Here is a 20,928-nt window from a genome sequence, read left to right on the forward strand (position 1 = left end):
AATATGTACATATGTGCCCATAATGCTAACAGACGCGTAGTGGGTTACGTCGCTACTTCTGAAATAGATCGATTCTAGCGTAATGGGTGCTTCCATGCTTCTCAGAGGCATGATGATTTATGGCGTAGTACGTGCCTTGGAGCTTTGCTTGCCGTAGTCGTCCCGAGAGAAATTTCAACGGGCTGCAGAAAGGCCGCTCCTCTAGCTGACGCTGTGACTGTGCTGCGTGTTCCGCGCAAACCGGGGTCCTTTTTGTTTTCCAAACTCACGATATATTCATTTCTTGTTCCGTATCTTTATAGAATAAACACCCACTTCTTTGTTGCAGGCAACATACACAAAAATTAAACGGAACAATTTACTCCGAAGGCTGCAAGTGAGCTAGAAGGCGCTGCACTTAAGGTGGCTGGAGTGAGCGGTAAGACGTTCTACACTATTCTGCAGAGTAGTTCAGGTACCTATAGCCAGAGTTTGCGTAAGAATATGCCGATGCACTGTATGACGACACGACCAAATGCATGTTGCTGACTATTGCATGGAGTAACTTACACTATTTTTGTTTTCCGCTGAATTGCCTAATTAGTAGGGGTGTGTGAATAGTGAAATTTCACTTCGAATCGAATTTTAATCGAACAGTGCCGAATAGTGGCCACAAATATCGAATATCGAATAGTATATTTACACGAAATGTGTGCCGCCACTTACGGCAAGACAAACGAAAAATCGGGGACGCTAAGGCGTACAGAGAGTTTTATTACGCACTTGTTCGAGAGTGGCTTTTGTTTCAGTTTTTTATGGGCTCGCAAGCATGTTGATAGAAGAGTGGCTATTCCAGTCAGCAGCGCCACTCCAAACCTCCTAACAGAGGGGGGTACGGTAGCTAGTTTTTTTGCCGTGGTCGCTCAATACGGCTCATGGGACAACTTTAATGTTTTGCTTCATCGCCATGGGTGCTCCGGGCCAAACTATGTTCGGGCGCTTGTTCACAGCAGCGTTTTAACTGAGTGCCAAAACGATGTAAGTTTCTGAACGGGCGGTTCGGTGCAGCAGTGGCGACTGCCCAGCGTGAATAAATACTTACATGCAAGGCCAATGACCGAGGGTTCCGCAGGCCACAGGCAGCATGTTTTACGGCGCTTGCGGCATACGCGACCGAAATACGCAAGATGTCTGTGCCTTCGTTTCGGGAACGAAGTTGTGAAGGCCTTGACATTTATTTGATGTGTTTTTCTACGTGGGGCAATGACATAATCTTCTTTAGGATCAGCAGGCGCTCGCTTTTTAACCAGGATGTCAGTGAACATTTTAACGAAAGGCCTACTGTAACGATGTTAGCTTTAGTTTTGGCCACCCCACCCTAACCAAGTTGCACCATTAGCCTTTGTCGCGTTTTAGATATTCGTCCTGTCGTATTATTCGAAACTTCAAATATTTACTATTCGATTCGAACTCGAAACCCGAATATTCGCACACCCCTACTAATTAGGCATGTTTAAATAACTAACTTCTGAAGCAACGATACTGCCTGAAGTTTTTGCTTACTAGGGATGCCCGAGAAATACAAATCAATAGCATGCGGCATGCCCGCTTATGCGTCTATGCGTGACGTGACTGCAGTGTTCCCTAAAGTTCCGCGTACAAACGATATGCTTCACTCGCGACGGCTCGCGACGGCTCACGACAGCGTTGAGCAGACGTAACGGTTATCAACTGTGTTGCCACTAGCAAAACTTGCGTTATCGCACAGCCACCACCATCATCATTGTCTTGTTGAGGCAGTACACCCGGCCAAGTGATATGCTCGTTTCCACGCGGAACGTTGAGAAGCAGTGCAATCACGGAGCGTATAGGCGCTCAGGTGGGGATGTCACGTGGTGTTTTTTTTCTTTTGAATTTCTCGAGCACCTTAAGCAGATACATTAATACTTGATAGAAAGTAAAAAACTGTCTACTCGGACGTTTTGCAAACCAACCTACAACTTTCTCATTGACGCATTTATCCCAGCATTGTTGCTTCGGAAGCTAGTTAATTAAAAAGGCCTAATTAGGCAATTAAGATGAAAACAAAGAAATACTGTGGCTTACTCCAGGCAACATACAGCAACATGCATTTGGTCGCGTAGTCATAGTGTGCGGCGGCGCATTTTTAAACTCTGCCTAGAGATGGCTGGGGCATCTGTATACGTGAAGCAAGAAAACGACCAGGTTGCTCTCGAAAGTGCAACGGTTCAATACTACCTTATAAAAGGGCCTGGTTAAATAGTTCAATTGCTGAACAGCGCCTTAGGTGAACCGCGTCATAAAGAACACCGATGTAGCAATGTATCTGTTATAACGCGAACTAAATACAGACTTTGTGGTCACGCTTCATTCAAGTGGCATAATTCTTTTTAAAAAGGAACCGAATACGCCAAAGCTACCGCGATGTCGGCTGTAACGAAGAAATATTTAGTTCGGGCGAAACTCCAAAGTCGAAAGTTGGCACGAAAAGCAAGAATGAGTGTTGAAAAGCAATTCACAGCCATATCATTCAGTGGCTTGGAAAAGTTGCGGGGAGTTCAGATATCGAGCTCAGAAGACTTCGGTTTCGCCGCCGTGCGAACCGAAGTTTAAAATGCTAGGAAAGAAAAGTAAGGTTTATGTCGTTTTTAGTGGATTTGACGCCTATAATGATGCGTTTTACAGCGAAAGCTGTTATGAGATCACAACAGCAGCCATTTTTGGCACCGTAGTTGTCCGCCACCACCACCGGCGGTGTCCGTCCTTCGCGGTTCTGTTCGAACCTGGGCTGTCTGCGTGGGATCCCACTATTCCACCACAGTAGCATGCCGCTGCTTGAAACTCCATTGCAGAAAGAACATCTACAGGCTTCATGCCGGGAAGGAACCGCAATAACATTAATAATCTAGAGCAGTAGAAGAGCAAAACAACAACCAGATGTCAAACAGTGCGTATTGTACAACGAGTGGGTTGTTGAATGCTTCGATCTCATTAAAAAGGTCTCAGCCATATTTCTTCATCCTCATCAGCCACAGCATCAACAAAGTGTACATAAGGCCTTAGAGGTGTTTAGCGGATGCACGGTTCTCCGCAGAATGACGAAAAAAACGGCATAGTGGCTGCTTCCCTACTTTGGAAAAATTATGATGATTTGTACAGTAGTGGGTACATTGCAAGTGTAATTGTATTAGTTTCCAAGGTAGCCATACGGGCCCCATGATTCATTTTCTGAGGGCCTCAATAAATTTCGTTCTCCCCTCTCTCTCTTTCTCAGGTTAGGATATGCTATATAGCATGTAAGGAGAGTGCAGTAACGACCGGGCGTCACACATTGAGAATTGCTTAACTAGTGGATTGTATAAAGCTTCCAACCCAATAAAAAGGGCTTAGCCATAAGTCTTGCAGCAAAATTCTTTGCAGACTAGTTGGTTCATACTTGGAAACTCGACTTGCTGCGCAACCAACAGGAAAGAACCTGCGCAACCAGCAGGTTGCGCAGCAAGTCGAGTTTACAAACATAAGTCTTTCTCGTCATCAGCCGCCGCAATAACAAAGTGCACATAATTCCGTACACCTGGGTACCTTCTCCGAAAAATGACAAATAGTGGCGTAGCCGGTGCTTCCCAACTTCACAAAAATTATGATGTATGGCGTAGTGGGTTCCTTGCTAGTGTACTTGTTTTAGTAGCCCTAACAGAGCTTACAACGGGTTCTAGAAATGCCGCTCTTCCAGCTTTGACCAGCTGTGACCGTGCTGCGCTTTCCGCGCGGGCCAAGCGTTTTAGGGGCGAAGCTCCTTAAGCCGTGGGTCGTACGTCCCCGATGTATGTAGTAGCCACCTCTCTTTTAGTTCGTGGAGTGTCTGCTAGATGGCGGTACTTGTATATGATTAGTTCGTGGAGTGTCTGCTAGATGGCGGTACTTGTATATGATGAAAACACAGCTCAAGGCCGGCTAGATAACTGAGGACGACGAAGTGGGAAGCTCGAGCAGCAACCACGATTTCTCTGAGGAATACGACGCTCGGGTCTTCGGTTCTTCGGACTTCAACGCCTGATGCTCACCACCCCTTCACGAAGCGGTTCTGCCAGTCCGATCCCGCAACCCGTTCCTGCAGTGGATACTCCTGTCCACCGCTACAGTCGCCGACTGCGAGGCTTTAGTCCCGAGGCCATCCCTCTGGAACTTCTCCAGCCAAGCCCTACATCAAGAGAAATGCCCACCGCCGGCGCTTCACAGGTGACTGTTGAGCAGCCGATGCGAGAAAGTTTGATGTTTAACATTTCTCACGTGCTTACTTTAGTGGGGCGAATTACTCGTATTCATGGTTTACCCATGATGCCCTCCGGAGCTTCGCCCCCCTCATCATCCTTCACCCCGTGGATATGCTGTAATTTTTTTTGTACCTTGATTTTTGCGCGAGCCAGCCTGACGGTTCGTTAAAGCTGATTTTTGTATCTACTGTTAGAAGTAATATCCGATATAACGAGCGAACGTATGGCTCATTTTCGTCGTTACACCTGCCGAAAAAAAATGCGTTAAGGAGACTCCTTCCACTACATGACATTTATGTAGTGTTTCTTTTTTTTTCGAAGCAGTTGCAAGTAACATCGTGGCTTTGTGGTAGGACACCTGCTTGCCACGCAAATGGAACGGGTTCGATCCTCAATGGGACCGACGACATTTATTGTTTATTTATTTGCATCTTTCTTGATTTTTCGGTCAAGGACGATTTTTCGCTCATGAGCGACGCCGTCACCGAGCCAGACGGCGGAATTTCTGCGAAACGAGCTCTCTAACGCTATCACGTTAATAAAAGCGCGGCAATGTCGTCGCTGGTGGGTTCGCCCAATCTTACAAAAACGTTTGACAACTAATGATGCGTATACCTTGCTTCCTCACTTTCGTACGCGCGATGTGCAGCACCACAGGGAGTGTCTTTCTTGTCGGCACTCCAGAAGTTTGCTGTCGTGTGTGGTATCCATGAAATGTTCCACACGAAATCCAGCTGTCTTTGTGGATGCCTCAGCCGGCTTTTGTCCTTGAGCTTTGATTGGCTGTAGGAGTGGGTAGGCCGCGCGCGCGGAAAAACCGGGCCAGGAGCGATTGGTTAACCCCCTTATTATCCACCGGCTATACCTACTGAGCAAGGAGGTTCTCTTCGCTTCCTCCCTGAGCACTTCCGGTGTGTACGAGCTTTTAGGCCCCCTGGTTTGTCGTAGGCAGATAGATGTTCGGCAGACGATTTGTTGTGTTCTACCCTTGGTCATCTTTTCTAAGATTATCCTTTGTTTTTTTACAGAGCAAGGAACTGATTTAGAGTACTTACTGGGTTATTGGCATTTTGATGGTCACTGTGCAATACTTTACACTCAGCAAATAAAGGCAGGTGAGTTTTTACTAGAAGCACCTCGGCCTTTTCTTCAACTTGTGCGTAGCAAAAAAAATGAATCCCCGTGAAAGCAGTACATTTCATTCCAGATCTACGCTTATTGCAAACTGGGAAATTTGGCCCGCCTCCTACTATGAATTTAAGCACAATTTACCATTGTTAAATGCATGAGGACTTTCATGCCGTCTCAACCACAAAACTGTCTGTCCTTCTCATACGCGTGTGCAAGGGGGGCGGCTGCCCCCCTTTGTCACCTAAAATGGGGGCGGCGCAAAATCTGCCCCATACATTGACATGCGTAATCACCTAAGAGGGGGGGCGGCAAATTCTGCCTTGTACATTGATTGACTTAGTAGGGGGTACGCTGCAATGAACCTTCGCCCCTCCCCCCCTCTGATGGGGAACCCTGTGCACGCCTGTGGTCTTTCTCTTTGTCTCGTAAGATAATCATCACCGTAAAGACAGAAATATAACACAAAATAAGTTTTCTTGGCGATGATGCGTTTGAACATCGACGCCCGCTCTCAACAGGTGAGTGTATTACTCCCGAAGGGAGAGATAAAATTTGGCTTGAACTTGACTTCCGCCAGGGTCCGAACAGTTTCGCCGCCGCCCCTAAAGCGCGACAACTTTCCGGAAGACTTGCGGTCGGCTTGACTTTGTGAAAGTTCAACAAAACGGAAAGGCGAGCTAGTTGGTACTGATTCATAATGGTGTAACAGTAGCGCAAAAAGACCAAGACAAGAAAGTGAACAGCACAAGCGCTTACAGAACTTGCTGAGGCTTTCCATATTAACACGAAGGCATCTATGTGCGTTAGTCATCCTTCTTTAGCCATATCGGAGAGGGAAGTGATAATACTCAAGGAAAGGGGGTAGCCTGTTGGGGGGGAGAGGGGGGAGGGGAGGGGACGAGGAGAGGGAGGGAGAGGAGAGGCCTGTTGCCGGCACGAGACGAGCCGACCATGCGAGGGAGGGAGAAGAGAGGCTTGCTGCCGGCACGAGCGTCAGAGCTGGGCATTATTGACGATACATGTATCTTAGGTGCTCTCTTAGGTACTATTTAGGTATCTTGTGACTGTATCATAGTTGTAAAGAATCCACATTTTACACAAGCATCAATGTGGTTATTGAAGGAGGGGGGTGTCACATTTAGTCGCTATCTTTTTCTAGTGAACAAATACTAGGGACTGATGCAGATGCTGTGAGGCAACAGCGACAATGATTCCGAAATTTTAAATGGTTGTTTCCTAATGATGCTTATGTGGACTTTTGGAAGCTCAGAAAAATTAAGTCAGCCAGTGTTCATAGTATGCGCTTTTGCTTTCTTTATGGTACGAAAAATACATTCCTAACACATGTCGTGAAATACATGACTATTCTAGCTGATAAGTTCACGTCAAATATATCAGCAGTCAAACAGGTATTACATGGAGCAGCAACACATGCCACCTCAGAATTCAGAAACTCGAGAGAACGCTGTTTGAGCTCTTCCATTTGCTGCTAAATAGCTGCTCCCACGATCCGAAATACAAATCGAAATAGAAAGCGAAGCGTTAAAATAAAAAACAATATTTAAACAAAAAATTTGCCGCGTATCTGCGTGCTACGCTGCAAATCCCGCCGGAAGACGATAGACGAGGGCTGCGTGAGATATAAGCGCCATCTGGCATGCGTCGGCAAACATGAGCTTGTGCAGATGGTTTCCTTCTTCCCTGTCAGAGGGCGTTCGTCGCCGTCATAGCGTTGCATTTTCAACGCAGCCGCATTTTCAGCGCAGCTTAATTAAGAAACTAGGGTCTTTAGAATTACGTATTGAAAGACGGCAGCAATGTCGAGGACTCGACGCCTTTTATTCAGCAGGGCCGCCTGACCATTTCTGCGAACGAGGAAGACGCTCACAGTGATGATGATTATATACTGGTGAAGAAGATGAAGGACGAATGCTGTGAATATTGTGCTCACATATGTGACTACATAGCCACTACAGAGACAGGTTGTGTGTCCACGCCGCAAACTACGACAGCGCCTTCAGGAAGCAGAATCGGCTCATTTGTGACATTGAGTACAGCGAGGAAGGCGGTGCCATTGGTGAAGCGAACAAGACACGATGCTAGTGCAATTCCTTTGGATATATAGCGGGCTGATGGAGCGACTAGAACATCACCGTGGTCAATGAAGTATGAAGCAACCGTAAGAACATGCTCGTGGCCAGGTGGCACCATGGAATCTTGGACGGTTTGTAGGCAATGGCGTGACCAATCCGCGCCAGTAGCATCAGTTTCTTGCATATGTACGAGGCGTTGTCGACAAGAAATGGAAGCGGCAGCATCAGAAAGAAAGTCCCATTCCAAAATAAGCATATAAGCGCAGGAGGTCAACACGGCGAACTGAATATGGTGCCTGATCCCTTCAATGAAAACTCGAACGGTGCACTGTGCTGATGGCCGTATCGTAAAGTCATTTGCGCTACGTAAGGGAGTGCCATTATAAGGTGTAGTAACCTTACGGAGACGACGACACAAATCAGCATGAATTACAGAAGTAGCGGCCCCCGTGTCCACCAATGCTTGGATAGGCACCCCTTCAGCATACACTAATAACAAATTGGCTGGGCCCTCTGGAGGTGTTGGTGTTTGTCCGAGCGATGCAGCTTTCCCTCCAAAAACTGCACCAGCTAGTTTTCCGAGCGGTATTCAGAGAGAGGGGCGACCGGTCGTAGAGGTGATGTTGAGCGTCGCAGAGGGGACCTGAGCGTTACTTTCGAGGTGCGCCGGCTGGAGAAGACGGGGAGAGGGAACGCGTTGAAGGACGGCGGTGGTACTGGTTAGGAGGGGACGTCGAATCTCTTTCGTATACGCCGTAGCCGCGGCGTTCGGCCTGCTGGCGTTTGCGACAATATCGTGAAATATGGCCTCGAATGCAACAATAATAACATATCGGGCGAGACGAGCGCCAGGGGGCGTAGAAGGCAGGAGCAGGTGGGACAGGCGGACGTGGCGCAAATGCAGCTAAGTTGGTCTGAGCAGGAACAGGTTGCGCGCTCTGAGCCAAGGAAGGTTGCATGGCAGCGATTTGCGCATATGTCGGGGGCGGAGGTGGTGGCGTCTGAATGTCAGACGTGAGAGCGCAAGCCATGGAGGACAGCTCCTCTTTGATGATGTCGCGCAGACCAGTAGACAAAGAGCGAGGCTGTGGGGCTGGCGGACATGACAGTCCTTGCGCTTGAAGCTCCTCGCGAATCAAAGTGCGAATCAACGTACGGAAATCCGCATCCGAAGAAGGCCGGAAGCCACAGGCGTCGGGTTGCAATCGGCTGGCTTGTAGTTCATCGAGATGTTGGCAATTCGTGATGACATCCTCGATTGTGCTGGGGTTTTTGACGGCCAGAGCGTTGAACGAGACGTGGCCTATCCCTTTAAGGACGTGTCGAACCCGATCAGCCTCTTTCATAGTCGAGTCCACGCGACGGTAAAGGGCAAGGACGTCCTCGATGTACGAGGTGTACGTCTCTCCTGGATGTTGTGCGCGGCCGTCGAGCTTCCTCTTCGAGACTGCAGAATGGATGTTTGGGGTCCCGAAAATCCTCCGAATTCGTCGAGTGAAGGTAGGCCAGTCAGCGAAGCTGCCCTCGTGGTTTAAAAACCACGTTTTTGCTACGTCGGACAGATAGAAGGCGACGTGACGAAGATTTTGAGGTGCGTCCCATTGGTTTTACACACTGGTCATGTCATATTTTTTGAGCCATACTTCGACATCGTCGCGTGGGAGACCGGAGAAGATGGGTGGGTCCCGCTGCCGGGCGGTGACGGTCCATGCGGGGGCGGGTGGTTGGACGGGGTTGGCGGATGGTCCAGGCAGCGTGTCTTGGCCCATGACAGCGGGTACGCTGAGCAAACGGCCACCTGAACGAAGCTCCAGGGAACTCGATGGCGTAGAGGACTTGAGAATCAAAAGCAGCCTCGACCACTCCGAAAGACGGCAGCAATGCGATGACTCGACGCCTTTTATTCAGCAGGGCCGCCTGACCAATTCTACGAACGAGGAAGACGCTCACAGTGATGATGATTATATACAGGTGAAGAAGATGAAGGACGAATGCTGTGAATATTGTGCTCACATATGTATTTTCTCATAAAGGAACACACCACCTAAACTTACGTAGTGAAGTTGCGCCTCAGATATGCGAAATGTTTGCTTTTGACCGACAATGTACAAACGTATGTAACTACACACCAGTTCAAGGTGGCTGGCCCTTGGGCGAGTGGTTCAATTTTGGCCGGGTGGCTGAATCGGGTGACAGAGAGACAAACAGAAAGACAGACAGACAGACCAAAATTTCTGCGTTTAAGTTCCATAAGAGAGACTATCGTCTTTAAGAAAAGCACCTTCCTATATTCTATCATGGACTACTGCTGCTCAAGTGCCTATGCATTAGCTTCACGACTCCAGCCGAGTTCTACTGTTTTATGATGAGATGTATTTATTAAAATATGGACTGACGGAAACAGCTGATGGGTTGCTGCACCGACACCGATCCCCTCCAAAAACAAGCGCTCTTCCTCCTCCTCGTCTTTCGTCCTCCCTGTCGAGTTAGCGTAGCACTCCTCCCCCCACAGACGAAGCCCGCTGGGCGAATAACGGATATGTGAACTCGGAATCGCGGGGATGACAGCGCTACTGGCGGACGACGCGAACAAGATGCATCTGCCTAGAACCGTGCCCTTGAAATAGGAGCCGAGCTATGGAAGGTCACATCACCATGGTGATCACCGATGACAAGAGGGCTGGTGTAACGAGCCAGAAACGTTTAGTACAGGCCACGCTTGCGCAGTGGTGTCTAAAGCCACACTTTATCGTCTTTGCCGTATGGCACATCCTTGTGCCCTGAATCGTATCTGATCTTGAAACGGTCCTGGGATGCCAACGTACGGGGCTGAGCACTGTGACGCGCTTCCTCAGCGCGGAGGAGAGTCTGCGCGATAGAAGAGTTCCCATGGGCAGTAAACTGCTGAATGGTGTCAAGAAAGCGGTGGGGTGGTCTATGGTACAGCAGATAGCAGGGAATGTAGGCGGTGGTTTCACGCTTTTCCGTATTGTAGGCGTATGCGATAAATGGTACAATGGTATTTTGGTACGATTTCAATTCTTGTGCCTTGAAATGAGATACGTCTAAAACATCTTGGTCCATGTTCTTTTGGTCCGCTCGAGGAGACCGTTTGTTTGCGGATGGTACGAGGTGGAGTGGTTAAATTGACAAGCGCCGAGACGCAAGAGCTCTTCAACTACGTCGTCCACAAACTGACGACCGCGATCGCTCAGAGTAATACGAGGCGGTCTATTACGCAGTATGAAAGAACACAGCAGAAATGCCTGAAACATCGACAGCCGTGAGTGTTGCAGTCGGTGTGGTTTAAGCATAACGCGTCAGATGTCCAACGCAAAGTTGACCATTAACGGGTTGTCTTTTGATGAGCGCGGGAATTGACCAAGAATGTCAACTCAAACCACCTGGAAAGGGAATAAATGTACTTACTTTCAAAGGATGAAGGAGCCCGACCGAACCAGTATTACGGTGCTTCAATTTATGGCACTTATCACAACTGGTCGCATGCTTTTCTGCAATCCGTCACATACTAGAGTTTCACAATCCACCCTGAATGCGATGGTATGTTTTGGCGAAACCCATGGGCTCAGCGCTCGCGTCATCGTGCATAGCACGGAGCACATGAGTTCTCAATCTTTAGGGACCACGTAAAGGAGACGCGCACCGTCAGCGGCGTATTTTTTATGTAGAGAAGGTCATATTGGATAACACAGGTCATTGTTGCCTGTAGGGTCGGGAGCTCAACCGAAGATGGCATCCAAGCTGTGGTCGTTTCACTGCTCTTCCCGGATGGCGGCTATTCGAGTACGATCACCGGCTAATAAAACTGCTGCAATATGCGCCATAAAAAGGCAACGACGTCGACAGCGCATGTCGCGCAGTCAGTGCTTTGGTAGCCACCGCGGTCATCTGGTGGTTATTGTACTCGACTGTTGACCCAAAGATCGCGAGATAGAATCCCGGCGTCGCGGCGAAATTTCGATGAAGGCAAAGTGCTAGAGCTCCATCTGCTTACATTTAGGTGCGCGTTAAAGAAAACCAGATGGTCGAAAATTCTGGAGCCACGCACTACGGCATCTGTCATAAACATATTGTGGATTCGGGACTTAGAACACCAGCAATTATTACTATTCAGTGCTGTTATGATCGGCTTCACGGCTTGGCGCTGCTGGGCCGTCGGAATGGTAGGGCGGCATTTGCCCTGCTTTCTTCGCAGTCACGCTCTCCGAAACACACCAGATGCGGCAACAACACTGCAATTGTGTCCTGAAACCTTCAAGGCTGTCAGTTCCCTCGTCAATCGTCTTTGACACACTCGGCTGAGTTTGATGGTTTTATGGCCTGGAGGCGAACTATTTGCAGTCATGGCTGCTCGGAGGAGGCAGTCATTTGTGCACTGCTTCGTTCAGCCTTCAGCGAGATGCACCGGACAATTACCGCGCGCTGGAAATTCTTCATCGGGCACCCTTCCCACACTACGCGGTGTCTTTGTGGCAGCTCGCCGTCCCTGCGCCGGCGGCGCATCGAGGTAAAGAAAGACTGCATCTGACAACACGACCAGTTTTCAGGCATGTGTGCCGCCGGGATTCCTTCATTGTGTGTATAGTGCCGTATAGTTTCTTTTGTTCAACCCCCGGGCACCGTCCGTCGTGCCAGTCGCGCCGCTTGCCTCTTTCCTGGGGTGGGAAGGAGACGGTGCTTACTTTTCTTTTAGTGGGCGGAGATGAAGACAACGTGTGTGTTCATTGCTGCTACGTGCTCCGCAAAAATTAACGGCGTTATTGGCACTGCATGAATAAAAAAAACAAGCGTGCTAGAAAGCAAAATGATCAGTGTTGGCTACTTTTGGTTATTAAATATTGTTCTCCACATTCGACAGGAAAACATTGAAAGTGACCGTGATTTCACATGTCACGTATATTATAGAAATAGTGCCATCTCATCGTCGTTCTCTGCCAAGCTAGAATTTGTGACACATGTTTGGGACCCGTTAGGATAGCATCTATCGGTACCATCGAATCAAACATTCGATATTCAACGATACCAAAGCAATTCTGCCGCGCATGATACTGAAAGCAGCGCGCGGCACTGGCAGAAACATTGCAGGCTCCAGTATGTGCCAGCGCACGCCAGTAAAAATTCTAGCGTCTCCAGCGCTTCCCAGTGAGCGCCAGCGTCACAGCGGCAAAGCCAGTGCCCCTACCAGTGCGACCCAGCTCTTTCCCAGTGCTTTCACCGGAGTCCCAGTGAATTCGAGCGTATACCAGTGTTCTCAGTGCAATCCAGTGCCAAAAAACGTACTGGTATCACGCTGGGGGTACTGGAACGGCGCTGGTTTTTGCAATAGGGACATCGACGCCAAGGTGCTTCCATGGCCTGTCAGGTGTACCCGTTGGCCACATCGGATCGGACAGCTGAACCTCGAGTCTCGGCGCATACTGCACACTGCGACACTATGTGCTTAACCTGCATATTACAGTTAGACCACCACACAGACTCTCTGACCTGTTCTTGGCAGCGGCGCACACCCTGATGCCCTTTGTGTAAGAGGACGAGAATGTCCCGGCGCAAGGCTGGATGCCGTCGTATATGCTCAACCTGTCCCTCTCCTTCCAAAACGGAGTGACCTGCACAGGCACCTTGCTTTTGTCTGGTCATCCTTTCGTGCAGTAGGTCATGACCGCAGAGAAAAACTCCATCTTCGGCTTGATGCATGCGCACATCCTCTAGGTGTCTCGCTACCAGAGGCGGTAATTCCTTAAACACTTCGCTGACGAAGAGCTCCAACGTCTGTACTATGCGGGTAGTCGGCAATTCAGAGGGAGCTCGTGACAAAGTGTCTGCCGTAGCCAAGTGCTTCCCAGGCACATATTTCACCACATACTGATAACGTATCAGTTTTATTCGCATTAGTTGTATACGAGGTGGCATGAGTTCTAGTTCTTTGCTACCCAAAAGGGTCACAAGCGAAATATGGTCTGTCTCTATTTCGAAGGTGAGACCGCAAATGAACTGATCGTACTGTGAAACGGCCCTAGTCACGAAGAGACACTCCTTTTCTGTCTGACTATAGCGTGCTTCTGTCGGAGTGAGCGCCCTTGAAGCGTACGCTACAGCCCGTCGAGTACCTTCAGGCTGGTCCTGTAGGAGTACCGCTCCCAGGCCATAGGAAGTGGCATTCACACATACTACTTTGTGGTAGCAGGAATCGTATTTTGTCATGCACGTGTCGGAGCTCAGCAGCAATTTGTGTCGTGAGGAGGCATTCCTTGACTGGGACCTCAAGTCTAGGTGCTGTTCTTGTTCAAAGGGGAACGAATGGGCTCCGTAACGTCGGATAAGTGAGGTATGAAGCGTGCGACGTAGTTGGTCATTCCAAATAACCGTCGTACTTCACTGACGTTGGTCGGTGGCACCTGGTCCCTGACAGCCTTAACCTTGTTTGGGTCTGACGAAATCCCGTCCGCTCCATCCACTACCCCAAGGAACTTCACTGAGTTGACCCGAAACGCGGACTTCTTTGCGTTGAAGGTGACACTCTCCTTTTCCAGGCGGGCCAGGACGGCATTCAGGCGCTCGTCGTGCTCCTGACGATCTTTTCTGGAGATTAGAATGTCGTCAATCATGTTCACGACTCCAGGCAAGCGCTCAAGAATTCTTGACATTACCTGCTGGAAATACTCTGGTGCCGTGGAAATACCAAAAGTGGTACCTCTTATAACAATACCGACCGAACGGCGTGATAAAAGTCGTGAGTTCCTGGCTGTCGGCACTCAGCTTCACATGATGGAAGCTAGACTGTACATCCAACCTGAAGAACACCTGTTCTCCACCTAACTGGTATAGAATCTGTTCCACCGTTAGCAATATAAAGCGCTCCCTTCAATTACTTCATTCAGATTCGCCCCGCCACGGTGGTCTAGTGGTTATGGCGCTCGACTGCTGACCCGAAGGTCGCGGGATCGAATCCCGGCCGCGGCGGCTGCATTTTCGATGGAGGCGAAAATGTTTGAGGCCCGTGTACTTAGATTTAGGTGCACGTTAAAGAACCCCAGGTGGTCGAAATTTCCGGAGCCCTCCACTACGGCGTCTCTCATAATCATATGGTGGTTTTGGGACGTTAAACCCTAGATATTATTATTATTCATTCAGCTTCGTCAGATCGACGCAGATCCTGTAGCCGCCAGATGACATGGGCACGACGACGAGTCCGAAGCACCACTCCGTTGGCGTCTCTACCTTAATTATGACGTTCTGCGACTCCAATTCATCCAGCTCTTTCTTGACAACGTCGTTTAACGGAATTGGAATCCGCCTTGGGGCACTGAAGGAAAATGTACGAGCGCCGGGTTTGAGGCGTATGCGGTATTCGGCTTGCCGAAATTTTCCCAGTCCTTGGAAAATTTTCGCTTTAGGGGAATGAACGCACTCGGCAGAATCTACGAACTGAACGACCCCAAAGGCTTCAATTGCAGGCAGCTAAAGTGGTTGTGTACGTTGACGGTCAACCACATGCAAGGTCTGCACTGTGGCCCGGTCACGCCACTGTAAAGTTGCTTTGAAGGTACCGAGAACGTGAAGACTGTTCGCCAGGGCGTAAGGCCTCCCCTTCAACGGCATGCAGCACCCGTGGTCGGCATGGGAAAGACGGCGACACTACAGAGTCTATCTTAAACTCGGCCGGGTGCCCGTTCACAAGTATTTCCGTGTACCTTGCCCGGCGTGAATCCACGTTGTGAAGTTCGATGGAACCGAGCAGGTCGTTTCTTCTTCATACAAACTTCGGCAAAATTTCCTAGCTTTCTGCAGTAGTGGCAGATCAATTTTCTAGTCGGACAGTCTTTTCGAGGGTGCCGCTGGCACCCGCAAAAGCCACACGATAGCGCAGCCGGTTGTTCAGACTGATAGCGAGAACGGGACGAAGGGGTGGGCGTATCGTTTCGTCGAGCAGAATCGATGTTTAGCGTTACGGCAAGAGCGTTATCCACAGTCGATCTTTCGCATGATAACCGCTCTTTCTCTGAGTCCTCCTGTATGCGAGCTTGGCGCAGCGCTTCTTCGGCGGTAAGTTTTGTGCACCGGCACAATTGATCAGATAGCTTCTCGTCCCTCATGCCTACGACGAATCTGTCACGAACAAGTCAGTCCTCGACAAGCGGGCTGTTATACCTGCACTGCTTTACCAGGTTGCGTAACGCCGCAAAAAACGTCATCCACAGATTCGCATGGCTGCTGAGTGCGGCGGTGAAAACGACGACGTTCGTATATCTCAATTACAGGATGCACGAAGTGCGAATCCAATTTTTCTTTGGCAGACGTGAAAGAAAGCGCCTCCGGTGCCGAAATCCCCAAGCAAGAAAGAATGGTTATGGCTTGCGGTCCCATACAGTAAAGAAGGGTCTGCACCTGGGCCTCGTCGCTGGCATTGTGCAGGCCGGCCACGAAGGCGTAGTCCTGGAACTATGAAATCCACTTTGGCCATTCTGACGGGTTAGAAAACGTGAAGTTTCCCGGTGAACGCAAACCAGATACGCCCGCGTGAACGTTGTTCGCTTTGGCTTTGGCGGGGGTGGATACCGCGTCGTTAGGCATGTCGCATAAACGGCGGCAGCCCACTTCTGACAACATGTTCAGCACTGGTGCCGAGGAACGAGGTGGACTGCTGGCAAGCGGAAACCAAAAAAAAAATACATGCTCGGTGGACTGTAGCGCATCCTTGTGGCCACACGCTTCAAACCACAATAGCAGCGACCTCTATAGAATCAGCCTATAATTGCTTCGTATCATTTGAACTACATGCCAAAAATAAAAGATGAACAAAATGCATAGCCGAACCAACAAGCATTTAAGCCTTTTATTAAACGCATTTTGCCGACAGCAGGGAGCTGTCGTCATGGCGAATTAGTCTAGCGACACTGTGCTTATGCCAGTGCCGTTAGGCATGTAAGGAACTGGGTTTACTCATGTACTCATACAAAACGAATACCTGCTCAAATAATGGACCGAAATGTCACTAGGAAACCTGCAAATCATTCGGGGAACTGTAAATCAGTGAGTTAACACACCACAAAGCCGAGCAAAACTTATGATGCCCCAATTTAGCCATCTTCGTGTAATGGTGGTTGACCTGCTCGACGTTGCTCACTGCGGCTTCCGTTCGCTGCACGCCACGTTAAATGTCTTATCTTCCGTGTTCATACTTGGCACGCCAACCGAGCGAGATAACCGAACGCGATCCGACTTGCGATATCTCTGAGCGAGTGGCAAGGGTGAGCGGACGCAAGTGCTACTAACACAAGACGGCCAGTTTCCGCGCTTTGCCCGATTTAAAATTCACAAAGTAAGAAATAAAAAGACAAATAAACGAACAAAGAGTTCCTTACAGTTCAATGAAATTTCGTGAAAAAACAGTGACATACAATAAAATTATGGCTGATCCCTCCTTCATAGGAACCGGAGTGTAACACGAAAGTGAAACGCGTCGTCACAAAAGTAGTTGATTGTTTATAGTGCATTGGTATATGAGAACTTGTACAATGTCTATTGTTGTTTGGCAGATATAGCACCGCTTCATGTGAACGCGCCCAGGTTGGCACCTGGTGGCCCATCTCCATACCGACGACTAACGCCCATGATCATGATTTAACCATTGCGGTAGCTGACGTTGTCAAGATATACCTGGACACCACATATGGTGAACCCCGCGCAAAGATGGCATCAACAATCACACAGTAACACTGATATTCGATACGCACTCCTTCAAAGCGTCGTAAAACGTGAAGAGAAACGCGACGAGCGTCGGGTCTTCTCTCTAGCCTGGCACAGGGCGAGCGGGGAACGGGGTGTGACAGCCAGGAGAGCGTCGGAGAGCTATTTCTCGATATGGATGGATACTATGAGCAAGGCTTCCTTGCTTTCGTCGCTTGGGCCGCCACGGTTTGTTAAAGCGTTGACAAAATTACACTTCTGTTGAAAACGCGCCTATTGGGACGGTCGTAGCAACGGCGCGTTGCCGGAGGTAATTGCGGAGGCAAACAAGTTTTTTTTTTCCAGCCTGGTATAGCCTGGTGGCACACATGGCACCGCCGCGTATAAAGGGGACGCTCATAGCATCCATTCATCCATCCATCTATCAAAGAACGCTGTGGGAGGAAAGTGTGAAAGATAAAAAGGCGCGTCCATGTAGCCTCGATAATGCTTTCGGTGGTAGCTCAGTGGGCTAAACGCCCGCCAGCCATCGGCGCAGGCCGAGAGGTCGCGGGTTTGACTCCTGTGAACGGAACTTTTTCCTATCGTTTTTTTTCTTTGTCATCTGATAATGTTCATTTTGCTGACGTATTTCCGTGACGCAAATACGTCATGAAAGTCTTGGTGGACCCCGGCATAAAACACTTTCCTGTTAAAACTCACAGTTCCGCCGCAACGGCGAAGCAATGAATGCAATAGCAACAAATTAGAATGTCGCACGAAGAACGGCAAGCAGCTCGATACTTGCAACGTGCCTATAGAGCGCAATGGATTGACGAAAAGAACACACACAGGACGACAGCGAATTCACAATGGTAACAGCTCGACAGTTGCAGCGCACTGCTCGAACACGAGGAAGGGCAGTCGAAAACAACGCACAGGCACACACAGGACGAGCGCGAACTAACTGTTACGGTTGTTACTTTATGTTTGAGCAGCGCGCTACAACCCAACGCTCTTAGACTTCTCTTTATTTAAAACTGTGACGCGTGGATTGACCCTTCCGCGACTCCTGCCGCGCGGTGGAGTTCGGCGCATTTTGTACATCGTGAGCGGGTACAAATTGGGCCACTTTTTAGAGCACGTCTCAAGGGCAGCTTTCAAACTGAAGTAAAATGTAGGATGGTTTCTTTAAAGCGCTACCTCAGATAATCTCGGGGGTGATACTGCACACGGTGTTACCTCTGAGCTCTGCGTGCCGTTAGCGTTAAATGCTGTGTATAAAAAGCTTACTGTTATGACGCGAAACAGCTGCTGACGCGTGGCCGAGTTTTTTAAAGAAGTACGGTGCGGAGCGAGTGGTCGCTGCTTCGAATCCTGGTGGCGCGCTTGGGCAATTTTAGGGGCGAAGCTCCTTATAGCGGCATCCGTTCGTCCCGTCGTAGTGTGTAACCAGTCTTAAAACGGAGGGGGCGTGCACACATGAAGGCTCCCTAAAGAGAATGCGCTGCGACAGTACGTGATATGTATCGCTCTCTCCTCTCCTACGCTTCCCCCTCTTTCTCCTCTCCTACGCCCCCCCCCCCCCTATCTTGCCTCGCGGCGCAGCGGCACCGACACAGGCAGCGTCGCGAGGCAGCGTCGTGGCAGCGTCTTGATTGAAAAAACCGACCGCTCGCGCTGCACAACCGTTCACTGACCACCCCGTATTTATAGGCACTGGATTTTGACCTCCAAGGTAGTGCCTGTGTGCGATTTCTCCTCTGCGTAATTAAACAATGAAAATTCACAGCGTACATGTAAAATTAAAGTGAGCTGCAAGTCGTCATAACTCTCATCAAACTTTTGTATAAACGCGCCCGATCTCACGTCGGTGATGATGTACTGGGCAGAATTCAAGGAAGATTCACGGTTTACCGATGAACCTCCGCAGCTTCGCCCACTCATCATCATTCACTTAGTGGATATGCTGTGATGTTTTTTTCTGATTTGCTTTTCTTGGTGCCTTTATTATATATATATATATATATATATATATATATATATACACATCCGGGACATGACAGCGACGGCAAAAACAGCCGAGAGTGTCCATATAATTGTCATTGCTATAAAAATGCGAACATCTACATCAACCACACTTCGTTCATCCAGATCTTAGGACACCCGGCAACAGCTACGAGTTCGGATGTTCCTTGAAACCGAAACTGGCGCTCCATTGCCGGGGCCGCTATAGCTGCCAAACGCCAATATACTACATTGTTCAAGTTCTCATATGTCTATGTATAACAAACATTCAACAACTTCTGTGAGCACACGTTTCACTTTCGTGTTCTAGCGATTCCTATGGCGGAGAGATCAACCACGCTTTATACATTTATTTGTTTATTCATAAATAATAAAATACTCAACCAATTTCTTTTTTTTAGTCCATTCTTAGCCCGTTTAAAGTACGGTGGTTTGGCCAATTTCTGTGGCACAGACATGCTAGTCTTTTCCCATTGTATGGATAATTAGTGCCACGTAAATATTTGAGTTGTCAACTGCCTAGTACATACAGGTTGGCTGTGAAAACTCGTGGTCATTTTCGAGCTTGTTCTATCTCGCCTACTTGTGCACCTATATTGCGCCGCTATATATATATATATATATATATAATATATATATATATATATATATATATATATATATATATATATATATATATATATATATCACATATCACTCCGACGAAGGCCGGTCCCGCGGCCGAAACGTCAGTCCTTTACTGAACAATTTTTCCTACGTGCTTGATTTTTTTCAACTTTACTTCCGGGTCCTTTGTTAGCACTTTATTGTTTATATATATATATATATATATATATATATATATATATATATATATATATATATATATATATATATATATATATATATATATATATATATATATATATATATATATATATATATGCGCGTAGGTGTGCGTGTGTCAGTGCAGCGGTATGCCTCACACCGTGCACATTTTATCGTTGCCTGCAGACATTGCGTATAATCTGCGTTATCTGTGTTTTCTGTGTTTTCTTTCATAAGGCTGGCGACATAACCAGACGTGCGGTTTGTATTACTGGGACGACAAAGTCGATAATGCACCATCCCGACAAGAGTGTGAGAAACACTACCAGGATTACTGTAATCCATACGGTAATGAGCAGGTTCTTTACAATTCAAGCTGCCGGTCACTTCCAGGATGTTGAATATTTTATTAGCAAATTTGATTATCCAATAAATTGTACACTACTTACGAGGTACACTAGAATAAGGCGTCCTTGTGTCTCACTTCCTTCGGTTGCGTTTAAGCATGATAACTTTTTTATGTGGATCACCGTATGCGACGTAATCCAAGGTTCTGAGGCACTTCTAAGTGCGCGAGCAATTATTATGCACAATTCAGGTGCATTTTTGTCGTCGCTGTCGCCGTGATGTTCTGCATAAAGTACAAATCGATAACATCGTCCTGTGCGTCGCCTGTTGTATAAGCGAGTAAAAGCGTGCAAGAGCTGCAGACGCTAGCTGCTCTAGCAGAAAGAAAACGTACCGGCCGTCATTCGTCGCACTAGAGCCCAATGGAGAGGAGCCGGTGGAGTGCTGCGTGGATACGGCTAGAGATGCGCCTTCCGAACCAGTGGGCGTCGTTGCCCGGAGCCGTGTGCACCGTAGCTTTAAAGGGCATCAACAGACAGGTATACCTTTGTGCGTGTTCC

At 48.5% G+C, this 20,928-nt stretch overlaps 1 long non-coding RNA gene across 1 annotated transcript; it reads left to right on the top strand.

The window, feature by feature from the left end:
* The first annotated feature begins 328 nt into the window (after window positions 1-328).
* On the top strand, window positions 329-20,475 carry LOC119397949 (uncharacterized). Its single transcript, XR_005184688.2, has 3 exons — window positions 329-418; window positions 5,303-5,389; window positions 20,258-20,475. It is a non-coding gene; the product is annotated as an uncharacterized LOC119397949 (long non-coding RNA).
* Window positions 20,476-20,928: the final 453 nt, after the last annotated feature.

This window comes from Rhipicephalus sanguineus, chromosome 6, assembly GCF_013339695.2.
Source record: "Rhipicephalus sanguineus isolate Rsan-2018 chromosome 6, BIME_Rsan_1.4, whole genome shotgun sequence".
NCBI lineage: Eukaryota > Metazoa > Arthropoda > Arachnida > Ixodida > Ixodidae > Rhipicephalus > Rhipicephalus sanguineus.